This window comes from Ammospiza caudacuta, chromosome 3, assembly GCF_027887145.1.
Source record: "Ammospiza caudacuta isolate bAmmCau1 chromosome 3, bAmmCau1.pri, whole genome shotgun sequence".
In the NCBI taxonomy this organism is placed as follows: domain Eukaryota; kingdom Metazoa; phylum Chordata; class Aves; order Passeriformes; family Passerellidae; genus Ammospiza; species Ammospiza caudacuta.
This window is the reverse complement of record NC_080595.1, coordinates 25873345-25880777: the sequence shown is the minus strand read 5'-3', so window position 1 is coordinate 25880777 and position 7433 is coordinate 25873345.

Below are 7433 nucleotides of genomic sequence, written 5' to 3'. Positions count from 1 at the left end.
TCTGGAAACTTCAACTGACTTTACAGCTCCTCTCCAAGGACCTTTATTTGGTGCTTTATTTGGTGTTTTATTTGGTGCTTATTGTGCAACTCTCAGTGAACTTTTTCTAGATCTTTCACATGCTCACAGTGACTAGTGTACCAGAAGTTACTTGTTGATGATGATATAGTTCCTTGTTTCATGTGGTCCACCACATTTTCTTTGAACGTGAACAGTTTGGGAAGATGCTGTCTCAAATTAGAGACCTATTTGCTGTCTGGTCTGTCTAGAGAAAGCAACAGCTTTGGGAGACAGCCATTGACTTTTATGAACAATTTCACAAAAAAACCCCAAGCCAACCAACCAACCACAAACCATGGTGCCCCCTCCACCCCCATTCAGAAGGGATCAAAGAGGACCCAGCAGCTTTTTAATACCCAGTAGTGAAATACAAAGAGTTACAGTAAAGGATATGTAAGCCTTGCCTACCAAATACTACTATTAAAAGCTTACACGTGGCCCAGTACCCTTTCACATTATCTGATTTTTAAAAAAAGAGGAGGCCAGCTCCAGCAGGGGACTGTGAACAATGCCAGGCTTCAGCCTTTCACAGAGCCCATGACCACAAAGGCTGTGAACACCCTCGGGCTGCTCTGGAGAGGCCGACGGGGCCGGTGGCACAGAAGTGAGCCAGCATCCTTTTACATTCTAGAGAGAAGCTGCTGCTGTCATTGCCGCAGTTGAGAGAGCCACCGTAATATCAATGGCATCCTTGACACGGCACTTATGTAACAATTAATTGTGGGGAATGTCGTGTTCCAGCGGGCGCAGGAACCATCCCCCGGGGGAAGGCATTGCTTGCGTGTACGGGGAGAGCCGGGCAGGGTCAGGAGCAGCCGGCGGTGCTGTCCGCCCTCACACGGAGTTATCCTTTCACTGAGCACCCCGCGAGGGGAGCGCGGCCAGCGGCCCCCTGGCTCGTGCCGAGGCAAGGCGAATCCCCGGCAAGACTCAAAGAACGCCCTCGCTGTTTCAAGGGCTGTCAGGGGCGGGGTGCTGCCGGCGGGCGCACTCCGAGGCCGGGCTGGGGCCGGGGCTCAGGTTCGGGCTCCCGCCCTCAGCGCCGCCGTCCCGAGGGGGCCGCCGAGCGCCGCACGTGACGTGACGCCGTACGCCCGGCAGCGACGCATGACGTCACCGGGCCCGGCTTCCCACCGGCGGCGCCTATAAATAGCCGCGCAGGCGCGCGCCCGCGTCGTGACGTCACGGCGGACACGGGCGCGGCCCCGCCCCGGCCGGCGGGCACAGCGCTGCCCGCGCTCGCTCACCTTCTATTTATATCGCGCCTTTGTTGCCGGGCCCGCCCCGCCGCCCGGCACGGAGCGCCGCACCGAGAGAGAGAGAGGCAGCGAGGGAGGGATGGCGCGGTGACGCCACCGCTTCCCGGAACGGTGACGCGGCCGCTGGAATGCGCGCGGGGCTGCGCTGCCTTAAAGGGGCAGCGCGGGGCGGCCCCGCCCGGGGGGCGGCGCTGACGGACGGGCGCAGCTGCGGCGCCGGGGGGGCCCGCACGCCCCGCACCGCCCGCCCGCGCTGTCCCGCACCCGCGGGCCGTGCCCGGCGCCCCGGGTGTGCCCGCCCCGGCTGTCGGCCGCCGTGATGCTCCCGAGCCCTTCTCTCCGTCACCGCTCCCGCCGCTGCGCTTCCCCCGGAGCGCTGAGGGCGCGGGGAGAAGGGAAGAGCCGGGTCCTGCCCCGGCAGCACACGTGCAGCGTGTGGCCGCCTCCGTGGGGCAAACCACAAACACACCTCGCTAATAAAGCCATGCTGCTTTACAGAGAAAGAACGCCTCGGTGTATTTCCTGAACGTTCCCACGCGAAACGCGAGAGAACCAAATACTACAAGTGAAGGCTTTCTGGTGATGTGTTAGGCATGAACTGTTTTACATAATAAAACACAATTTTATTATTATCCTCCTCAGCCAGGAGCCGAGGGCTTCAAACTACAGGTGTTGTCCATAGTAGGTTATCTCTGGGTCGGGGATGTGCTCTGAAATAAAGCCCCTCACTCATTATAAGGTCGAGATGATGCTGTACCATCATATTTAGATCATGGCTCGTAGGGAAATCTGGGGGGAACTTAGTCACCTATGGCATGACCTTATATTCCCACTCAATTTAGTAACAACAGTTGGTTTCTTTTAGGACATGTGAGATTTAATTTATTAACAGTTTCTGGATAAGTGGGGGGAACTCAAAAAAGGCATGAGATGAGAGCTCAGCAGATGAAGGGGAAGTGCTCAGAGGGATGGAGCTCCCAGAGAAATGTAAGTCTTGTCTCCCTCTCAAATAGAACATTAATGGAGATGCATCACTTATCAATAAGAGATTTTTATTCCGTTGCCCTAGGTGATTTATTTTTTCCCATCTAAAATTATATGGTTATGATTTTCAATTCAGCTGTTGCCTTTTGCTTACTTTTTATTGTATAGCACAGTGGAATCTGTCGGAATGCTTAAACTTTTGTGTTCTGAGAATGATGTTTCAGCCATCTGGGGAAAAAAAACCTTTCCCTTTGCATTGAGATGGTATGTCCTATTCATCAGGATGGCACGTGCAAATGTTGATATATGTTTGAGCATGTAAACTCCTGGTAGGCAAATACCAGAGTGTTGTAGTGGAACTTGCATGTTCCAGAAAGAAAGAAGTGCTGCAGCTTAGCCCTGAGACAGCCAGTGTGTCACAGATGTTTGTCCCCTTGTCTTTAAACTCTGGAACAAATTCTGCTCTCGTTGGCCATTTGTCTGCTTTAAGCTGGGATGAGATATGTTACAAGAACTTTTAGCTTGTTGGAGGACTTCTGGCGTTTTGCATTATGATCCAAACATGAGCTGAAAGGGAGGTTTTTTGTTTTGTTTTGTTTTTTTTCCCTAGCTGATCATTAGCATTAACTAAACCAAGAAAGAGGTAAAAATAATAAAATATCAGAGGAGGTTATCTCTGAAATGCAATCTAATTAAGATGTCAATTTAAATAAATCACTTACTGCCATTGAAATTAAATAATGAATGTGAAAAGCTGTTTATCTATGAAAGAGATCTGAAGTTTTCCTGAAAAAGTAATTGTTTAAAAATTCAGTATTTTTATTCTTGCTCTTATAAATAATCAGGCAGGGCATTCTCTTACCAATTTTATGTATCAGTGAATCTAAGTTTGATTGTCACTTAAGCTTCCCTGTGAGTAATTATTATCCCAGTTTCATGTCACTCATTAAATGAAAGTTGTTTTTTCCTGTAAATCCCCTAACCTACTTCTGTCATGCCAACAGGAGCATTCAGAAACTGGCACTGAGGTGCAGCCCTGATAAAAGTTTTCTGTTTCCCTGTGACTCATTTGACATTAACATAATTATGCTACAGGAGTCAAAGTGATTTTCCAACTATGAGTAATGCACCAGACCGAATGTTTACAGGACTCCGAGGCATATCAGCCAGCTGAAGTAACCAGCTGCTGATAACAGCTGAAGTAAGTTGGGGAATTAAAAAGCCTTCTAGCACAATTGCCCTCCTTTGGCACTCGGTGCCCTGCGGGCTGGGAGGTGTCTGTGCCCCGCGGGGAAGGATCCAGAAGCAGGGCTGCACCCGTGGGCAGTTCACACAACAAGTTCTTCATAGTTCTCTTCCGACTTGCATATTTATGGCAGAGTCGTGCTCAAAGGGGAGCAGTGATCTTTTCAAGAAGCGGCTGTATTTACCAGAGTTCCTTCCAAAACACAAGTGACACACATCCTCTCAGCCAGGAAAGCAAGATCAAAATGAAACGGCAACAACCCAAAAAATGAGATCATCTCACAAGTGCTTTGAACCATGTGTATGGGAATAGCACAAAAGAAGAAAACCAATAAGGAAAAGGCAAAATTGGGTACCGTTACCACAATGAGATATCTTTTCTCTGTAATTAAAGTATCTGTGCAGGTTATTGATAAAAAGTACAGAGAAGAATTACAATGAATATGTTCTGGATTAATAGCAGAAACAGTAACTATGGATTGTGTTAGCTATATGAAAAAAACTCTAAAAATAAACCAGAATCTTAGTGCTTCAATCTTGTTTCAAGTGTTTCCTGAAATTTTTAGAAATTACTGACTTCTCAGGATTTTAAAAAGTAATTTGATAAATAGGGTAATTTTTTTTTCCTTGATTTGTTTGTTTCTGCACAAGTACATTCTTGATGGAAACTGGGTCACTTTGTATTTATAAGTTTGTCAACTTTGGCTGCGTATCCTCCTGATGAGGCCTAATTCAGAATGTGCTGAGCACCCAGGACATCACTGGTTCCCGCAAGGATTAGCTGTGAAGGTGGAAAGCTAATTTTGAAATACCAACTCAAACCCACTACGATTTGCTGGAGTACCACAGTGGAAAATAACCTGTTAACAACTTCCTTAGAAAATACCACAGCAATACAAGCAGGGGAGAGGGTCAAATGCAGAAAACAGTGCTGATAGCAGAACTGTTAACAGAAAGAATGTATTCTGGGAGACATATCTGAAGAATTCAGAAGAAAATTGCACGTCACACTGCGTTCTTTATTTCACAAGAAAATCTGCTGAGGTCAGATGCTTGGCATGCTCTGATTATCGTCACTGACTCTTGAGCTGGATGAGGACCAGAAATAGGGAAAAAAATTTTTCATGGCTGAGGAAAGCTGGAGGAGGAAAGGTTTGCCACAGTACCTTGTACTTACAACATTCCCCATTTGCCAGGAGAGTCAGGACTTGGAGATTCTCTGTTTTCTCTGCTGGTTTTCATGCTGTATGTCAATGGGCAAACTCTAAATCTGTTTCCTTCAGTTTGACCAACTCTTACTTACTAAGGGATGGCTTGGTGGAGATGGCATTCCAGCTGCTACTACAATGACCAGCATGAATGTATTTAACAATGTTGATAAAATCAGCCAGCAGAACCCAAACAAAACATAAACAGACCAATCCATGCCCTATCAACAGAAATAAATTCTCACAGCAAAATTTAGCAGTCTTAAATTTAATCTGATCTACTATAAGCTCATCCAGGACTGCAGTTTTATAACTACAAACATCCACCTCCACAGCATGCAGCGCCACTGGATTTTCATCTGCTTTTGCCACTTTTAATTACCAATATCCCTAACTATCAAAGCTCAGCCCTCAGCTCAGGTGGCTAAAATGCATTCCAGTATTACCAGAGCAGGTTCTTGTACTTCAGGTGTTATTCCTTAGAGTAACACAACAGGAGATATTTGTAACACAGTTCTGATCAGCTCCATACCTACCTGGAGTCTCCTAATAAAGCAGCCTTGAAAGCAGCACCTCTGCAACACTCTGCATTTCTACCTCTTCCTTTCCCACTTGGTTCCAGAATAATGATCTTCTTTAACGATGTTCAGAGCAGCTGTACCCATGCCCCACATTTTTTCTTCTTGGGAGAACTACCATGTATTTGTAGCATTTATTTTGCATTCTGCAGTGAACGTACAACCTGTGCAAATTCCAAGTATTTAACCTTTGTTCCTTGTCAAAGCTTTGCAAATTAACTTAAAATAGCAGAGTGAAATAGGCACCAAGGGGCATTTTCTGGAAGTAACTGATAACATCTTGCTAGTACTGCTTGCCCTTACTGGTTGGTTGGCTTTTGTTGTTAGCTTGTTGTTCAGGCTGAGCTCCCAAAACAAAACTTGCACAGACAGAAAGTCATTATGGTTGTAGAGAGCATGTAAAAGTAAACAGATCTATCAAGACGTGGCTTATTTTCTAAAATATAGGAAAATTAGCTGATAGTAATTTTTTGTGAGTTTTCAGGGTGTATATATATATGTTGTAACAAGGCCTAATGTTTCTGTAATGAGAATAACTATTTTGGTGATAACTGGTAATATGTTACTCCGAAGCAGCAGCAGAAAACAGTTGGAAGTACATACCCATTCCAACAGCAATGAAAATAATTTCATCCCATTCTTACCTGACTCTCAGTAACCCTCTCCCCAAGGGTTTATTCTATGATGTCATGTGTCAGGTCCCTTGTGTGACTCAGTACTTTTCAGAAATATTATATATTGTAATAGTTATACTTAGAAATACTAAATATATTAATATATGCCTCTGTTAAAATTGATGATATATACAGATTTATTTTTATAGTTTGTTTCACAGAACAACTTCTCTTGGAAAAATGAATTTATTGAGGCATAAATTCTAACACTGAAAAAGCAGACCTTAGATTTTGTGCTATATTAAAGCCCCATCCTGCTGACACCTATGCACACGCTTAAATTTAAGCATATGAGTGGTACCAAACTCACTGTGATTACATGCACAATTAAAATTAAATATGTGTGAAACTCTTTCAGGTCAGGATTTCCAAATTCTTTCACTTGTTTAGAGTAAAGAAAAAACACGAACCAGTAACCACTCATTCATGTAATAAAATTGCAGTGATATTTATGTCAAGGGACTTACTGTCATTTGATAGGAAAAGTAGCTTATAAAACAAATTTTTACTCAACAAAATTAAACTCTCCAACACTGTGATTACCTGCCTGAGTGGCTGTCTTTTGTAGTGGGAAAGAGAAATTGATTATTTAACACTTTGAGTGTCAGCTGAGATGAATATTATTATTTTAGAATAAGGTGGCATGTTTCTAAGAAGAGATTATTTTTTTTTTAATGTGTACATTTCATTCTTCTGTCAACATGAGTTGAATGTTTTCAGAAAAACTCTGAAGAGCATTTTATTTTGGTATGGAAATATGCATTTTGTTTACAAGTGGTACTGAGCTTTGCTAAATCACTCATTAAAGTGTTCACATGATAGCTCTGTCACATTACAAGTTCAAAATAGATGGTTGTGAAAGTATTGAGACTTTCTGCTCTCTGAACATTTCCCCACCTCTTTATAAAAGAGAATTGTCCCTGGTCATGGTGCACTCTGATCATCACAGCAGAAGACAAATTGGTTTCTCACACCTTGTTAATAATTGCTGTTCTTAATTGTATAGTGCAAACTAACTGGAGAGGCTCAGGGCCGATAGAGTTCCTGTAAAACCTCAGCCACCCAAAATCCAGTCACAGCAATGCCTGACTCTGTGTCCCCTGTCTTACGTGACTTGATTCTCAGCTGGAAGACTTCAGCCCCTGATTTGGGAAGTGGCTCCCAAATCAGCCAGCAAGGTGTGCAGGGAGCAGCTTAGCCTCCCCAGCAAGAGGTGGGGAACCACTTTTCTCTCCTGTTGTAGGGGGCATCTCTGTCCTCTCGAGAGACACAAACCTGAGATCCCTGCCTGTGCCTTGGCCACTTCTTTTCAGTTTAGCAAGGCATCACTCCTCTCTTGTCAGTGCTTGCAAGAAGGAAGAATTGAGGTGGTGCTGCTTCCTTGAAGCATCCAGCAGGGATATGTAAAAGCCAGGTACAATTCCA